Raw genomic sequence first — 18,907 nt, forward strand, 5'->3', positions numbered from 1 at the left:
CTAAATTTAGAAGTCTGGCATTAACAAATGTTTTCAGAAATGTAGAGTCTGGGTTGGAGAATAAAATGACAACCACTTTGGAAAAAATTGGCAAAATATAACAAAGTTGAAATACTCAAACCCTATGGCATAGAAAATCACTTTCTAGACTTTTAGTTAGAGAAATTTTCAAATGCAACTAAAATTCTCTGGTGAAAAACAGATAAATGTCAGTCATAATTAGAGGATTACATGATAGGTAAAGTGGATTAAAGCTATAGATGCTCTAAAACATCTAATATATAACATATATATATAATATAAAAATTACAGAATATTCAAATCATAAAATACATATATTTTTCTAGTCACATAAAGCAATGTTTAAGTCATATAAAATTATAATTTTAATCAAAAAAGTTTATGCAGTTGAAAATGTCTAAAAACATCTATATATTGTTTATGGATATATTAACTTATAAAAAAAGCATAAAAAATTTCAATAAATAAAAAGAGGAACATCAAGTACAGGTTGGGGGAAGAGATCTAGAGAAATGAAATGTCAAAGGTCACACAGGGATTATCAATTTTTTGTATAATTATTTGAAAACTGAAATTATTTTTTACACTTTTTTCCCTATGCTCGAAATATTTAACAATAAAAAAGAATTGCCGCAAAGTGCAATACTTTGAATCTAAAAATGGTTGTTTTATACATGTATCCCCGAACCTGTCTCCCTGGGAGGCCATTGGCAGAAGATTGGATGGACTGTCTCCTCCAATAACTCTTCTTACCACTTACTTCCTTTGCCCTTAGGAAACTGAGAGCCTGCTACCTGCAACATTCTCCTCTCATTTCCACCTTTCACAACTTGGTTGATTCCACTCCCATCAATCTTTATTGTATCTGTACTTAATATATTATAAGATAAAGTGATTTAAAAGGGAATAATTCCTCATGTTCTTCACACCTAATTATGGGGTCCTCTAGTACAAACAGGGAAAAGGATGAAGTCATTATTTTCAAATCAACCCATCTTTTGGGATGACCTACATTGTGCACAAAGAGATGAATAAATGGCTCAGAGATATAAAAAGGAGGTAAGCTACTTTGGTGAGCCAAGAGGATGGGCTGTGGAGGAGGGAGGCTTGGTTCTGCGGAAGGTTAAGAGGGCACTGAATTCTAATGGAGACTCAGTATCGTCAGCTTTCTTCCCAGCTACTGTGCTGACCTCACGTGATATTTATCATGCCACTTAATCTCTTCATGCTTCATTTCTTTGTAAGTAACATGGACTGTAGATATGTGCTATCAAGTCAGGTCAAGGAGCAAATGTGAGGATTAATGACCCATGGAGTCTAATCCACTGTTTGTTCCTGTTTTGTTTGTGTTTGGGGAGAGGTTAAACCCTTATAAATAGCTAGGATCTATTTTCTGCATCACCTGCTTTTCAAAGTGGTATTTTAATGACCTGAAAGAGTTAATAATTATTTTTAAATAAAAGGTCAGAGGTTTTGAAAATGTTTTCCACTTCTTGGCAGAACAAAGTCCCAGGAAGCTCTACCAATCTATATTCTGGGTTCTACAAGGAAATAACTTGGGAGTGTTTTCTTGCCCTTTGTTAGTGACGAAGTCCACATCCAAGCTGCCACGGAAAAGCTTTCCTTCTTACTTGCAAGGGTCTTCCTGCAAGTAACAGGTGGATGTTGCATAACTTCCCATGGCTACTATAGGCCAAGGGCAGCCTTGTTTATGTCTTCCCTGGCCATGAACATAGCTAGGAGGGGTTTCTGAAACTTCTATGAGGCATGCATTCCTTAAGAGTCATGGCCTGCCTGGGTTCACTGACTAGACAGGCTCATCACCAAGCAGCAAAGCAGGTACTGTGTCCCTTCCAGTGAGGACAAGGCAATCAGACCTCTTCCTCAACTTGTCTCCCTGGTGGTCTGGGAAGTAGCTGAAACACCTTTAACAAGGTCTTTAATTGCCCTGGTTTATAACATTACCTGATGATGGTAAGAGATTTTAAAGCAATGCCCAGAGGGGAATCTGATTGTTCTCAGGATTCTTTCCAGTGCTTTTTCTCATTGATGGCAGTGTTTACTGGGCCTTTGCTGCCAGGCTCCTTCCTGCTGTGAAACCCTGGGTGATGACCCAGTTTTGGAGATTAATTAAGCTAAGCCACAGGGTCCAAGTCTCAGAAAACTGCAGGCTCTGCCGTGGGGAAGGTCTTGTGTCCTGCTGGATTCTGGGGTGCTGCAACGCTCCTCTTCAATGCTCTGGTTATGCTCATTGGGACTTCCCATTCCAGTAACCTGCTGCTGAGTAACTCTGACTTTGTACTTGGTTCTGCTTGTCAGGACTCTTCCTAATTCTCAGGATCCCACCTCTCCTTAGGGACTCCAACTTTGCTTTGTCTTCTAGACCTGAAATACTGATATCAACTCACCTTGTTCCTGTCCAACTCACCCAGTGAACATTGCCCCCAGATAATAGGAACTTGTTATTGAAATTCTCATCCAAAGGGTTGGAGCCATGCTAGCATCAGAGAAATCCTCCTGATACGTGCTCTCCTTCTGAAGCCCATAGGATACCATGCTTATGAACTCGTGTGTAATGCTGATTGCCCCCACAGACCATGAAGAACCAAATCCTGTTCATTAATGTTCTTAACGTGTCTCTTTGTTGTAACCCTGGTGCTTTATACATTCCAGGTTCCTGATAACTCTTTGTGGACTAGGTAGACTAAATATCTGTGAACTAGCTCACATTTGTTGAGTGTACACTATGGACTAAGCATTGTTCTGTACATCTACCATCTGTACACCTACTGTCTCATACTCTGATTATACTCTTTTCATAGTAGACAACTTAGGCACAGAGGGTACCACTCACTATAGAATCCTCTCCTCCAATTAATGAGAAGATAAATGCTGAAAGGTTACTCTATGCTTTACCAAAATACAAAAATCCCAATATTGGTTACTTTGGGTCTCCTCATTGTCTTGGCCAACTACATTATCTCTACTGACGTCTCCTTCTCTCACCCATTAACAGCTTTTGTTTGTAAGGGTTGCACCTGTAAGAGCTCATGCTTTAGATTAGACTGACCTAATTTTAAATCCTGTTTCTACTTCCTCTTATACACTGTATTATCATGGGCGATTTATTTAGTTGTGCCCAACCTGCTTTCTTATTTATAATAGGGGGTAATATTATCTATGTCATAGGATCATTGTCAACTTGGTTTTTAATCCATTATGAATGAGAATGACCTAGTTTAAATAATTGTGAGGGGGTTGTAATGTAAAAATAAGAATTAATAAATTTAGTTCATCCATGAAAATTCAATTTTAATTCCCATGATGATTTAGGAATAAAAATGAAAAAAACCCTTAATTTTAGAAGTCAGAGTATTTCACAAGTTGTTTGCTATTTCTTACTTATTAAGAATTTTCTTTATCAAATTCAAAATTTGACCTTTATTCAAGAAAAAATATTGAATGTTATTAAATTTTGCATCTGTTATTTAGAAATCAACCTAAGTGTCTATCGAAGTTTGGATGGATAAACAAAATGTGGCATATACACATAGTAGAATATTACTCAGTCAGAAGAAGGACATTTGTGACATCATGGATGATCTTGGAGAGCATTATGTTATATAAAATAAGCCAAGCACAGAAAAACAAATACCATATGAACTTACTTATAGGTATAATCTAAAAAAATTGAATTTTTAGGAGCAGAAAATAGAATGGTGGTTACCAGGGACTGAAGGAGAGGGGTACTAGGGAATTGTTGGTCAAAAGGTACAAAATTTCAGTTAGATAGGAAGAATAAATCCAAGAGATCTATTGTACACCATGATGACTAGAGTAATCACAGAATATTATAATTCATGAAAGTTGTATACTTACAAAAATAATAAGTATACATGTAATGCACGTTAATTAGCCTGATGAAATCATATATTTCAGGACAATACAATAAAGTATGTTTCTCTTGATTGAACTATATTTTTTCATTATTTTTATCACAAATTTAGTTGTGAAAATTGATATCAGGAGTAATTTTAAAACTCACACATAAGTTTTAAAATTTTATCCTGCTAAGGAAAAAAATTGTCTGATATAATAGTATCCAAATATTAATAATAGTATTATTATATTATATACTCAAAAGAAGTTATTAAAAGATTAAAAAGCTCACATTTTGGTTTTATTGTTTAGCTTTCACTGCTCCTAGCTTTCTTAAACCAATTAATGTTTTTCCTGATTAAAATAAGCTTTCATACATCTTTTCATTTTTCTGTGTACTTGTTATCACTTGAATGTATAGGTCTCAGCTGACCTCCAGCAACTAATCTTTTTACAGAAATTGTCTTGATACTTTTGGAAGGGAGAAAACATCTGCAAACAGATAAAATCCTGGATAGAAAGAAATCCTTGTTCCTAGGCTGGGATTGTGGCTCAGTGGCAGAGTGCATAAGTGTCTTGCACTTATGAGGCAGTGGATTCGATCCTTGGCACCACATAAAAATAAATTTAAAAAAAGATAAAGGTATTGTGTCCATCTACAACTAAAAATAATAATGATGATAATTAAAAAAAGAAAAAGAAAAAGAAATCCTTGTTCCTTGAGGGTTGGCTCCAACCAGCTGAGACCATACAGTGTTTTGCAAGAAGGTAATGTTAACTGTTATCAGAAAATAATTAATTGGTTATGACTATTTGATTTCCTACTCAAATTTTTAGTTGTTGTTGTTCTTTTTCTTCTTTAGCAGAAAAGAATTTAATAAAGGAAATTAGGTCCTTATAAAAGTACTGGAGGATCAGGCTATAGACTGGTCCTCCATAAATGACTCTGTTCAGTTCTGCAAAATTGGCTCACCAAGATGTGAGCTTGCTAGGCTGGTGGAATCACAATTGGGAAAGAAGAGAACCAGGAGGCATCAGTGAATTGTTAACTTTAAGAACACAGCACATGGCAGTGATCCAAGAATTAGAAAGCTATTGGTGCACAAGGCTCTTTGTTGAATATTGAATGCTATTGCAGAAATGTAGAAAAATTCAACATCTTCAGAACTGTGCTTGATAGTTCATTAAAACAAAACAAAATAAAAAGGACTATGATATAGGACTACACTCATTTTGGAAAAAAATATATATCATTTTGGAAAAAGAAATATATAATTTTGGGGACAAAAAATCATCAAACCAGTTTCCTGAACTGAAAAAGCAGTTACCATGGTCAGAACATTGGGAAGTTGCAGGACTTCAGTGGAAAGTGAAATGCATCTCATCTGTCTCAGCATCAACAAAGACAATAGAAAAAAGACAGGGCTTGAGTTGTAGCTCAGTTGTAAAGCACTTGCCTTGCATGCACACAACACTGGGTTTGAACCTCAGCACCACATAAAAATAAATGAATGAAGATATTGTGTCCATTTACAACTAAAAAATATTTAAAAAATAAAAAATAAAACAGAAGGCAAAGATCCAGCACAGGCTGCCTTCACTCTCTTTTTCATCCCAACTCTAAGAACATTGATTCTTCTGCAAGTTTGCCAAATATTACATGAGTAAACAAGGCAAACGCTTGTGTGCTCTCTGTTTTATTTGCTCACTTTCATATTTCTAAATGTCTAGGACAATGACTAATACTTAATGAGCACAATGCTTAAATGAATAACAAGTTTCTTATTGTAACTCTGTGGGATATATTAGAATGAGCATAAAAGTTTTTCCCTGTGCACTTATGTTTATACACCAATAAGTGCTGCTATTGATGTGGCCACATCATGTGTAGCTGCAATTGGGTGATAAAGGGATGGAATTTGACATCGAGGAAAACATTACAAAAATGAATCTCTTCCTATCTTGCAGTTTCTCCAAGCAGAGAACTGAATGGTACTAACCAAAACCTGACTCTTAGAAGATAGGCCTAGAGAGAAAATAGCTTAGGTCTGTAGAACATAAAAATATAGCTTCTGTTGAGACAGAGCTTCTTAAAGTCTAGCAGAGCCTAAAAGTGTGGAAACCCATTAATGTCTATCAACTGTACAAATGGCATTATTGAGTGCTGTGTGTGTACAGGCACTGTACCATTTGTGTGGATATAAAATCAAATGAAATTCAGGCTAGATTATGTCCTCCAGAGAGGTTTATAACCTAGTCTTAAGTCAACATGGAAAACTAAGGGCACTTTCAATGGTGGGCACTGGACAATGCCAGGGGACATTGCTAAAGGCTTCCAAAAATAGATGACTCTAGGCCTGAGTCTGAAGGATAGGAGACAGTTGGCTGGCAGAACAGAGGGCTCATCCACGTAGAAGAAGCTGCCTGCACAAAGCCCTATCAGGATCACACAAATAGTTGCCAAGGACAGAAGCAAACAGATGAGATTGGAAAAGAGTAAGGTCCAATAGTCATTTAAAAATATTTTTGTCTGAGCTAGAGAGGGCTGGTTTGCTTTTGAAGAGCAAGGATGTTTAATGAACTCTTTGCATTGCAACAAATAACTTTAATAGCACCAGATATCTCTCAACAGTCTTGCCTGACATCTTTTTTTTTTGTCAATTTCTTATTCATAGAGGGTACTGAGCCTGAAGTGCTACTTATCCTCCCCACCTTTTTGAATTAGTTCATAGAATGATGACCAAAATGAATTCCCCAGCCATCCAACAGGAACTCCATGTGAGGCTGACTTCTGCTACTGCTGAAGCCATTAGCACCTAGAGTTGAGTGCATCACAGTTTCCCTGCTCCTGGAGGATGCATTTTCAGGGTCTCCTTCTTTACAGTGGCCCAAGTCCACACTATTTTACGCAGGCCTGTCTACTGCGTGGGTGGCATAGTCAGGCCTTAATCTCTAAACACTGTGGCAGCCCTCAGCACTCCGGTGCCAGAGGACGGCAGATTTGGAACAGGGACTGATTTCAGTCGAGCTCATGATTTCCTTCCTAAGCTTTTCCAGTTAAAGAGCAGATTTCCATCCTTTTGCAGGCTGTTAAAACGTCAGACTAATAAGTTTTCAACAATCTGTCAGTGCAGATCCCCAGCATCAACCTGGCACTGCCTTAGAATCCTGGTCTCATGGTCCAATCCAACCTCAGCCAGTCAAAATAAGAGACACAGCAGCATAAGAAGAAAAAAAAAAGATAATCACCTCAGGCTGAGCAGAAATTCTTAACAAATCCATTGTTGCCAACAGTCAACAGCAATTCTGCGGGCTGCATAACCTGGGGTAACCCTTCAGGAAGGGCCATCCCTCATAAACCTCTAATTAGCTATGGTTAGGAGTGACTTGAAAGATATTAATGCTATTGCTATTGGAAAATGAGCCTACCAGCTTTTAACAGCTTTGTTTTTGTCTTCAGTCAAAGAACAAAATGTTAGCTCAATGGCGAATGCTTTCTATTAGAGAAGTGCCAGCAGCAGCAATCTCCAGAGAGTCTCTCAGCATTTTATTACATACCCCTATTTTTAAACGTTTAAAAACTACTTATTACGAATCAAAACTTGGAAAACCTGGTTTCAACCCAAGAGTACTTTTTTTTTTTTTTTTTCCTTTTTCTTTTTTTTTTAAAGTTATTAAGCAAACATTGAGAATGCAGAGCTGTTTTCTGTCATTCCAGCCCTGGACAGTAGAGGGTACTAGGAAGGCTGTATTGCTACCTTCTGTTTGATCCCGCTAAGGAACATCCTGGGATCAGGTGGCAGGCAGGCAAGCCTAGTTGTTGTGTCAGTCTTGATTTCCATTGCACACATGAAAATGCACTCAAAAACTGCATTTTGTGGGGCTGGGGTTGTGGCTCAAGTGGTAGAGTATGTGTGAGGCACTGGGTTAGATCCCCAGCACCATGTAAAAATAAAATGATATTGTATTCACCTAAAACTTAAATAAACAACAACAACAAAAAACCCTGAAGTTTTCACTATGCAAAACAATGACTATAGCCTCTGGGCAAGCATCTTTTCAGCTAAAACTGTATTTGTAAAGATGATTGGCATGGACTATTTCTGAATCTCTTTCCAATACACTCAGTTATAGGAACTGGGTAGGCACTGGGTCCAGGCACATTGGGAAGAATTCTGGTATGGACTCTGAGAATTTTTCTATAATATATATAAATACATATGCCAGAGATCCGAATAAATACTGCAAAAACTGTGTGAGAATTTTGCTATACCATTTCATCTTTTCTTTATCATCTCAGAGACTCAAAGGTTGACAACTAGCTACAGCTACATTTCAGACTGAGAGATGGCTACTTCTATGAAAGCAAGTAACTAAAGCCATAAACATTTAATAGACATTATAGTGAATTATGAAAGGTGAAGTCTATATAGTCCCTTATTGTTGCAGAAAACAGGAAGTAGTATGGAAGGGGTACAGATTGGTGTACACAGTAGAAAAAAATTTAGTATATTGAGGTTCAAATCCCAAGACTGTCTCTTACTAGTTGTGCAATCATTGGCACATTTTATCTTTTTGAATTTCATCACAGAGCTGAGGGAGTAACAATGCTCTCTCCTCTACCAAATGATGCAATACATATGAAAACATCTTAAGTGCTCTAAAACCCATAGTGTGGCCTGGTATGTATGTGGTTTTGTGGAAGGAAGGAGGCGGAAGTAGGATTTGGCTATTTGGCGATCCTCTGTACAGGATAGAAAGCACATTCTTCCATGTGAGTCATAGGGCATTAAGAGGAGAAAAAAGTTCTCTGCCTGAGATGGAGAACACTGGTCATTCAGAGGGTAACCCACAAAGCCAAAGGTCTGGATGGCGATGGTAACCCTTCCCAATGCATCCTTATCCTTGGTGTTGAGGAAAGGGAAAAAACCCAAGTGGATTTGGGAAAGGGGATCCTTATAGGTGATTATACAAACTGGCCACATCCTGGTGGGCATGAAAAGGTTTCTGAATAATGTATTCTGTTTGGACAGAGGAGACGAGAACTAATATTAAGCAAATCCTCAGAGGGGTTGAAGCACTAGATAAGCTGTGAAGGTGTTTATTATGGTTACCACAAACAGTAGGTGCAAAAGTCTAGAGGTGATTGAGAAGACGAAGGGAATTTAGAATGGCGATGGGGGATGGGATTCAGATAAACAGGGGAATCAGGGAGTGGAGACACTTGAGGTTGGGAAAAATGGCAGGGGCCAGGTCACGAAGGGCCTTTTGGACTCCCTTTAGTGACCAGACATAGGGTTAGATTCTGTAGGCCGTGGAATCCGAAAAAAAGTCACTGCAGGTCACAGGTCACATGTTCCAGGCAGTAGAGATGCCAAAAGTGTTCATAAGGTTTTTGAGCTGGGAGTGCTGACGGTAGCCATGTTTGCTGGCTCAGGTTGTTCCCCGTCACTCTTGACATATCCTTAAGTGGGAAAAAGCTTCTGCCAAGTGCGGCACTGCCTCATTATGGAGCTTGCTGACACCATCCCTCTTATCCCTACTGCTCATAATTGTGAGAATCAACAAATTTCAGTGTACCACAAGAACAGGTTTGCCTCAAACAGGGTGTTCACAAGCATATTTCTGTACATTTCGTATAATCCATATGGATTTTACAAGGAGTAGATCACAGATTTTCAAACCAAGCATGGATAGATTATGAAGACCAGGGCCTTCTGAATCATGCACAGGGTTAAGGCTGAGGATGCACTGAAAGGGATGATCAAGTCTTTGGAAACTAGCAGATGGAGGAAGTAGGGCTCTGGAGCAAAAGTCCTTCCCTAACCCTTTGAAGAGCGTCTCCTCCACAGAAACTTTGGGAGAGAGGGTTGCAGTTCCAGGAAGTCATTCCCCTGCTCAACTGTCACCTTCAGAAGGAGATTTGAACAAGTACAGAACTCTACATTCCTGCCCTGCCCGGCACTATGTGCAGTAACACTCTAGCCCTGTTGCTGCCACCCCTAGAACACTGACACAGTGAGCACTTGGAACCAACCTTTCTGTCTTACCCATTGCATTGCCAACAAATATGTACTCAGAATTGCTAAGCTTCAGCCATCTGGTTGAAAAGCACAAGCTTTAGATGTTGGTTTTCCTGATTTACACTGCAATTTTCAAGCAACATTATAAGACCCTGCAGACAGCAAAAGCTTAATAGGTAATAACAATAGTTCCAAATCTTTGTAAAGACATCATGATTCAGAGATTCATGGGACTTCATCCAGCCTGCAACTGAATGAATATTTACTCAGCACAAAGGAGTATTATAAATGTGCTCCTCGAAGCTCAGTGCAGCAACGCTCCTGTACATAAACCAACAATTAAATGTAATCCTATACACTTATAGCTTTAAAAGAAATTCAAACCAGTCCTTGGAATTAAATAACCCCAGTGCTAGGGAAAATGACTTCCAGAACATCAAGCCCAACATGCAAACACAGGGCCTCTGAGCCACAAAGGAACAAACACTTTTCCACAGGGATAAGGGCCTGTTGTATAACTACTTGTGAGGTCAAAGATCCAGATGTTCCCATAGACAATCAAAAAACTATTACTGGTCAAATCGTGTTGACCATTTCCATATGGACAGCTCTGAGACATGGACTTGGCTTTAAAATGGAGATTTCTGTAAATTTCTACTGGCAATTATTGGCAACTCCACCCTGGAGCTGGAAAATCCAATATCTTGAAGACGTGACTGACAGATTTCATAAGCTGAAAGGGAAAATGAAATAGGGCACATTTCGCTAATAGTCATATTCTGCTTTGGTATAATTCATTAAACCCCACAATATACTTCAATGAGGGCGATATTTGAAAGAGACCTCCTCTTGGGTCTCTCTCCTTCCATCAAGGTAGAGACTTTCTGCCTAATTCACTGTCGTTCCCCAGCATCTAGATAAATGTTCATCACACCATGAATTCTCAATAGATATTGCTTGATGGAAAGAATGAATGAATGATTTGGGACAAAAAAATACCCAACCTGCTCATTAGTGTGTGGCAGTCAAGTTACAAATCTGTGAGATGGTAAAACTCTTAAAAGAGATGAGTAAGAGGGTAAGAGGGTTGAATTATAGATTTAATGCCATTATTCCACTAGGAACTTGTCATCTGGAGCTATGCTGTGTATGGAACATGTGTGTTGAGTCCAACCTGAAGGTTAGGACTTCTCTAAGTAGTAGAGTTTTGAAAGATAATATTCTCTGGAAAGAAAGAATTTTAAGTATATATATATTTTTTCAACAAGCAGCTTTATACTATTAGGTATTTTTGTTGTTGTTGTTGTTGTTTTGATACTAGGGATTGAACCAGGGGCACTTAAATAATGGAACCACATCCCCAGCCCTTTATTTTTTTTGGTACTGGAGATTCAACTCAGGGGTCTTTAACCACTGAGTCACATCACAGCCCTAATTTGTATTTTATTTAGAGACAGGGTCTCACTAAGTTGCTTAGTGCCTTGCTTTTGCTGAGGCTGGCTTTGAACTAATGATCCTCCTGTCTCAGCCTCCTGAGCCACTGGGATCACAGACATGCACCACCTCAGCCAGTCCCAGCCCTTTTTAAAATTTTTTATTTAGAGGCAGGGTCTTGCTAAGTTGCTCAGGGCCTTGCTAAATTACCGAGACTGGCTTTGAACTTGTGGTCTTCCTGCCTCAACTTCTGGAACTACTGAGATTACTGGCATGAGCCACGGTGCCTGGCCTTCACTGCCAAGTATTAAACAAAGAAAAAAAAATGTGTTTTAAATGGTCAGAGTCCACACCAGGAAAATGGGGATCATACCCACATTCTATCTCATTAGCATAGATATATAGGCATAATGATAAAATTGGCAAAGTATTTCAAATATCTAAGAAGAAAAATTTTATGACGGTTGGTGGGGATCACTTATGGTAGTGGGTTCTGTGTTGTTGACAGCTTGTAGTTCTGATCTACTCACTTCATTACTTCAAGAGCCTCTTATAAAAGTAAGATCATTGATTTGAGGTTTACTTTTTGTTAGTATTCATCCTCTTACAAAAACACTTAGTGAAGTAACTAAACTGTAAACACCAGAGAGATGAACACCAACAGACATAGGAAAGAGAAAGTACTTTATTATTTATTCACTGATAATCAATCACAAATCATTGCGGTATCTTTAAGTTATTAAGACTAATTAGGAGTGAGTTGGATCTTTTGGGACCCTAAAATTATGCAGAGAGAAGACTCTTTAAATGAGGGCGCACAAAATTCAGAGTCTTGGAAAGTGTCAATAAAGTTCATACTTCACGAGCTTTCCAGAAAGTTTGCCTGTGAAACTGACCTTGCAATATGAGAAATATTTATCAACTAACAATTACTATCAATTAATTGATGTTTAGTGAACTAGCAAATTTTTATATACTAAAACTTTTAAACTTAATGACTTAAAACTATTTACTCTCTGCATTCTTAGCAAAGCAAAAACAAAACTGAACACATTAATAGCAAATAGCTTTCATAAAGCAATGCACAAAAAATCAATTTTATTAAGTTACTAGTCTTAAATTTGGGAAGACTGGGCTACTTAAGCACAGGCGCTGTGCCTCAGCTCTGAACAGTGATATCTACAGAATATTTGGCAGAAAGCAGGTACCTAGAAAATGCTCTTCAGTGCATGGCTGAATGAATATCACATATCAAGAAATGTGATCATCAGTTTAATGACTTGAATGAAATTCAGACATGTTGGCACAAGCATTTCTGGAGATCACTGATAAGTATGAAATTTTGCATACTAAATTCACACACACATGATGTACATCATATTACCATTTTCTAGTACACTGTAACTTAGTGGTTAAAAGTCCAGGTTTTTCTCTGAAATCTAACAATACGTTGAATCTTAGCTCTACCATCTCCTAGTCCTTTTGACCTTGGAAATTGGCTTCTTCTTCTCCTTCTCCTTCTTCTTCTTTTCCCCTAAGCCTCTGTTTCCTCACCTAAAAGTCTGAGACAATACAGACTTGTTTGGAGACTAAATGTGATACCACACACAAGTTTCTTAGCACAGTGCCCAGTACACAGGAAGTATATAATACATGACGTCTATACTATAATACCCTTACACACTGCCGTCATCAGTTCAATCCGTAAAGAAAGAAACACTTAACACCTCGCTCTTCACTCTGGGCATCTTACCATTTGCCTTTCAATCCAAGTGACTCTTGCTGTTCCCTTTGTTTTCCCTAAAAATTTGTGTCTCCAGATCTTTGAGGAAGTAGAAACTAGAGGCAGACAGAGAGCTTGGGCTTTGGAGTCTGGCAGCCCATGTGTGGCACAACCAGCCATGTGATCTCAAGAAACCTTCTGAGCTTGCTTCCTCATCTCTAACATGTGATGAAACCTGTCTTCCTCCCAGGGTTGTCCCCAGGCTTACATATTATCAGGAAAGTTCCTGGCTCAATAGTATGACTGTATGAATGCAATACGTATATATGTATTTATCTCTCATGTTCTCTACTTTTTGAAATTCAATGTCTATCTTCCTCTTCCCACATGTTCAGATAATCCCTATAATTCAAGGTCCCACTGAGATGGTGAGCCTTTATTAGACTTTCCTGACTTTTTTTTTTTTTTTTTGAGCCTAAGTTGACCTTCTCTTTTCCTGTATTTCCTGTAATTCTTTTAGCCACTTTCTACTTCACTTTTTTTTTTTTTTAACTTTATCCATTAGATTCCAAAACCCTTAAGGCCTGAATCCAGTATAGGTGTGTATATCTGTGTTTCTGGGTATTCTAATAGAAAATACTTAACGAGCATCCATTTAAATCTTGCCTGTACCCTGCCTTTCTCTACAAAGATTTTGAGGTTGATTATATTTCTCTTTCTGATGTATATTTCTCTCTTTATTTTTTTGTATACAGATCAGCATCCCCCATATATATATATACACCTGTATACATGTACATTGCAAACCTAAACCTAACACAAACCTAAACTAAAGCTTTCAATTATAACCTCAAAATGTTTCAAAAAGTAATATGAGTGCATAGTACTGAGATCATGATGGCATTATGCTCTTCATGTTAAAATCTCCTGTTTAATTTCAAGGTATTTAGAGAGGAGGTGTTCCCTTATAATACTTTCTATAATAGATCTTGTTATTATTCAAGGAAAAAAGTTGTGATTATAAATGAAAATATTAAATGTTTGGAATCAGGAAGTAATACTCAGTTGCTTCCTTGGCCTGTCACCATTCATACCTTTACTTTTATGGATGCCAACATTCTTTCAGAGCCCTTCATTGCTGAAACCCTGCTTTGTCTAAATGCCAGGAGTAATTTTGTTTTCTGTCTTCAAAATGAATGATTTTGATATTGGATAACATTCTCAATGTTATCTGTAAAAACAGGCCATAATAAATTCTTATATTATTGTCTATATCAGGTAATCAAAGGATATTTTTAAAAACATAGCATTTAGTTGAAATTCATGAGTAAAACCATGAAATTATGGAACTGGGTCCAAAATATATTTCCAAAAGCTGGACCTGGTTTTATTATCTTTAAAGTTAATTACTCATTGGGCATATGTGTTCATTATGGGAAATAGTTGTTAGTTGCTATTTAAAAATTTTAGACCTGAATGTGGGTTTAAACCACTAAAAAAGAAAATGAATATCTTTCGTGATCTTTAGTGTGCAAAATCTTTACTGTAAGGCAAATTTTAAGGAAGATAAAATAATAACTTATTAACAACTGGTGATTCAAATATGTGGTTAGGTGCATTGACAAGAATGCTTCCTCATAAGGAAATTATTTTGATGATCAAAATAATGTCAAGGGGCTCTGGCAAACGATATTCTTAAAAATGAAATATTACATATACTTTAAGCTGCACATGTAACTCCAAATAGCCTCAGAAATCTTATTATTGTATAATAAAATGAACATATCATAGTCTTAGTCACTGCTAAGATATCTGGAGATGAGTATTTTAGAAATAATTTCTATACCCTTTATGATGATTATTTTTTTCTAGCTCAGTTGCACAAGTCAGAATTCTAGCTGTCCCAGTTTTACTTCTCCCCTTTTCTCACTGCCTATCACCTCTAATCTCTTCAGCCTCAAAGCAATTTTGTCTTCAAGTTCATTTGCTTCTATTTCTCAAGTCCATCTAGTTTTCCCTAATCCCCTGCCAGGGCCTCAGTTCTCACAGCACACTTGCCCTGAACTTTGATTTCTGCACAGCTGTCCCAAGAATCCACTCCATTCTAATTGTCACATAGCATTCAGAGTGACCATCTGAACTGGTCACTCCCCCACTCCAAAACCCTCAGTGCCTACTCTTTGCCCTGACAATTACCCATAATTCCTAGTTGGGCACGAGCAGAACTGCATACTGCTTTGGGTTTAGTGATCTACTCTACAATGCTCATTCTTCTGCCTCTGTCTTCTCACTGAGGAGCCCCTCCTTATTCATCCTCTGGTTACGGTTGTGACATCACCTGGTCCTCCTGAAGGCCTTCTTGAACCTTTACATTTCTGTTAAGAGCCTCTCCCAAGCACCCTCAGTCACCCAGCCATTCACTGAAGCATCAATCACACGGACATATTTTCCTAGTTTAATCCTCCCTCTGTATCCATGGGGAATTGGTACTAGGATCCCCGTGGATACCAAAATCTGCGGATGCTCAATTACTTATATAAAATGATATAGTATTTGCATATATCCTATGTCATATGTATACTTTATTTTTGAACTTTTTTATTTGTTCTCTTTAGATATACATGACAGTAACATACCGTATACTTTAAATTTTCTCTATATTATTTACAATACCTAATACAATGTAAATGCCACCAAATTAGCCATTATACTATAAAAGTTTGTGCATGTTCAATACAGACATCATTTGTTTAAAGAAGTATGTCCACAGTTGGATGTAGAATCCATGGATATGGAAGGTTGACTATAGAAAAAATCAGGGAAAGACTTTAATTTATCTTCAATGGCTTTCTTGTGTCTTACCAAGGGTCTCATAGGTTCTTAATAAGTGTTTGTTGAATGAAGGAAGGAAGGAGTCAGGAATAGAATGACATGTAATACTATTAAAACAAAAAGGAATACCCACAAAAGTTTACTTAGCAATCTAAGAGTAATCAACATAGTGTTTAGTGTCTACAGTATAAGAAAACCTAGACTCAAAACAACAAACAATAAAAACCCTCAAAAATCTTTTGATACCAGAATTTTTGTCTGGTTGAAAAACAGACTTTTGTACCTGATAAATGAGAATTCATACCCTATTTGAATCAAATGTATGATATGTCAAGATCATTGTATTGTCTTGAACAACTAATAAAAAAATAAATAAAAAAGATAGAAAACAAAAAAATATAAGCCAGATGCATTGCATACTTATCTGTTTGTAATTAGCATCAAAAAATATCACTGGAAATGAGCAGCATGCGGTGCAGGGGGATTATCTTTATCTTGGACCTCTGCTTATCTAGTAATTATAGACATGTGATCTGTTGATATTTTTAAGTTTAGATTCATTAGAAAAAAATCTCAACATCAAAAGTATGTGATCTGTTGATATTTTTAAGTTTAGATTCATTAGAAAAAAAAATCTCAACATCAAAAGTACCAATGCTAAATTCTTTCTCTGTTATCAGCACATACTACTGTTTTGAGATATTATTAACTATGGCTAAATATATACCTAAAAACTATAAAAGCCATTTAAACATTTTGCATTATAGACCAAGATCCAATCACTTGCAATTTTTTATATTTATAAATATCATCTCAATTTCTTGACTTTACCATGAGCTAATCTTTGTCTTCTTGCTTCCTCTAAATCCAAAGAAGATAAAGAAATTTACTTTGTTTATGAAAAAGCAAATTCAATTGAGAAAGGATACATTTTCTATTTGAGGAGACATCATTTAGAAGGATTGAAATTTTAAGCTCAAGATCAACATTAAGTAGTGAAAACGGCCTTTTTAAGTGACCAAAATCAACAAATCATTGAATGCAACTAAATTCTATCTGCTCCCCAGATCCAGCAGAAAGGGCACCTTCCTTGTCTATCTCTGCCCCCTTCTCTGTGATATTGCTCTTTCAGCCATGTAACTCACTCTTCACCAAATCTTCATGCCAGTTTGCAGAGAGTGATCTTCATTCTCTGCTTTATAAGCAATAATTTTAAGTTAGGGTTTATTACCTTATTTAGATTTTAAGCTCTCTAAGGTTTGCAAATTTTTCTTCTATTTGGGTCAAATGTAGATAATACAAGTAATTTTGAATTAAATTGCTAAAAAATAGAAACAACACACATATATTCGATTTTGCTATTGTGTTTTAAAATTTCATTACCAATGACACACACCTGTAAAATTCCAAAGCTTCTAGTAGCATGATAACTTGGCAGTTACACAGGAGCTATTTTCCCATGAGAATCACTTTCCGTGGAATTTAATTTTTTTTCTCAGTTCCCAGAATGATTCCTAAGTTTCACTGATCACACACACACAAACACAGACACACAACTTAGTAATTTCCACTTCTATGTGTTTACCAAAATGAATGATTACTTCATCTAACCTTAGCAAAGTATGATGATTGCCCATTTTATTGGTTCACCTCTCTTGCTCTAAGAAGGGTCTCTTAAATAATCTTTCTTAATTTGGGTAAGTTTTCCAAGTTGCCTGAATCATATTGTCTTTTATTTTACATATATTTGATATAAAAATAACTATACATTTTCTTTTAAAAATGTGAAATATAAGGTGCATTGATTATCTCACTCTGGTGAGCATAAAGGTTATTCTATGCATTTGTTAAAATGGATGCTCCTGGGCTCTATAATGATAGAGGAAAAGAATAGGACCCAGGAAGTTAAAAACTTGAGCAGCACCCCTGGTGATACCGATTCAGGTGTTCTTTGATGATACCTGGGCAAATGCTGGCAAAGGGGAATGTATTTACTAAGAAGGTGAAGATCTGGGCTCCAGAGTCAGCACTGAGCTTGAGCAAATTCCTTAGCCTTTATGAACCTCCACTTCATCATTGGCAAGATGAGAGACTTGGACTAGACGTTTCTAAATTCCTTTTGGTCCTAAATTATTTGTTTTTTGTTTAGTGACTTTTCTATTGAGCACAGTCTAGTAATGAGCAAAGAGAAGACTCTCATACTGCTCCAAGTTCCAGAAAGGTAGGAAACCTAAGTCCCAGTTCCACCTTGGTGAATTAGGTAGATTTTTTTTTTATGGCATGTGGTTCTCTTCAATTATTTGAATTCACTCCAACAATTCTTGTCTCATTTGACTTGACCAAAACTAGGTAAGTCAAGCGTACAAGAAGTTGGTCTAGAAGGGTGTTGTTCCCGAAGAAGTAAGCCATTAAATGTCTACATCTTCTGATTTGTTTTAAAATAATGATTTTTCATCCAGGAAAAAATGATCAAAATTAGTTAGGAAAATGAATTTGAACATGACATTATAGTTATCAGATTGATAATTTGCAGAATTCATGTATATTTTACATAAAGAGAATTTCTCAATACCTCTGTAAAACATTTCTGATCTGGTAAGTTTTTGTGTTTCAGAAAAATAGTCAAAAAATAGTCCACTAATTTTTTCCTCCCAAGGGGAGTACAGATAAACCTAATCAATCTCTTGGATCACAAGGCCTATTGAAGCTTTATAAATATTCTGAAAAGAGTTTCTTAAAAATATAATGTAACTCCTGATTTCACTCTATTCCCGATTTTAGGCTAGAGATGTGGTCCAGAACTGAAGACTCATTCTATCTTACCAAGATAGAAACTTATCAAAAATGCACTCTGTCTAAAATTGATGGACACATACAAACCACTGGAATTAAAAAAAAAAAAAACTAAATAAGGCCAGTATTTTCATCTGGATATAATCTAATCTGGTGGAATGATAGCAAAATATTGGTTTTGGATTACATTTTCTGTGTTTTA

The 18,907-nt window shown here is 36.8% G+C and overlaps 1 protein-coding gene across 1 annotated transcript in view; it reads right to left on the minus strand.

The window, feature by feature from the left end:
• Pde7b (phosphodiesterase 7B) overlaps positions 1–18,907 on the minus strand; it is a 310,149-nt gene that overhangs the window by 215,859 nt on the left and 75,383 nt on the right. The window lies entirely within an intron of this gene.

This window comes from Callospermophilus lateralis, chromosome 6 (assembly GCF_048772815.1).
Source record: "Callospermophilus lateralis isolate mCalLat2 chromosome 6, mCalLat2.hap1, whole genome shotgun sequence".
NCBI classification, from domain to species: Eukaryota; Metazoa; Chordata; class Mammalia; order Rodentia; family Sciuridae; genus Callospermophilus; species Callospermophilus lateralis.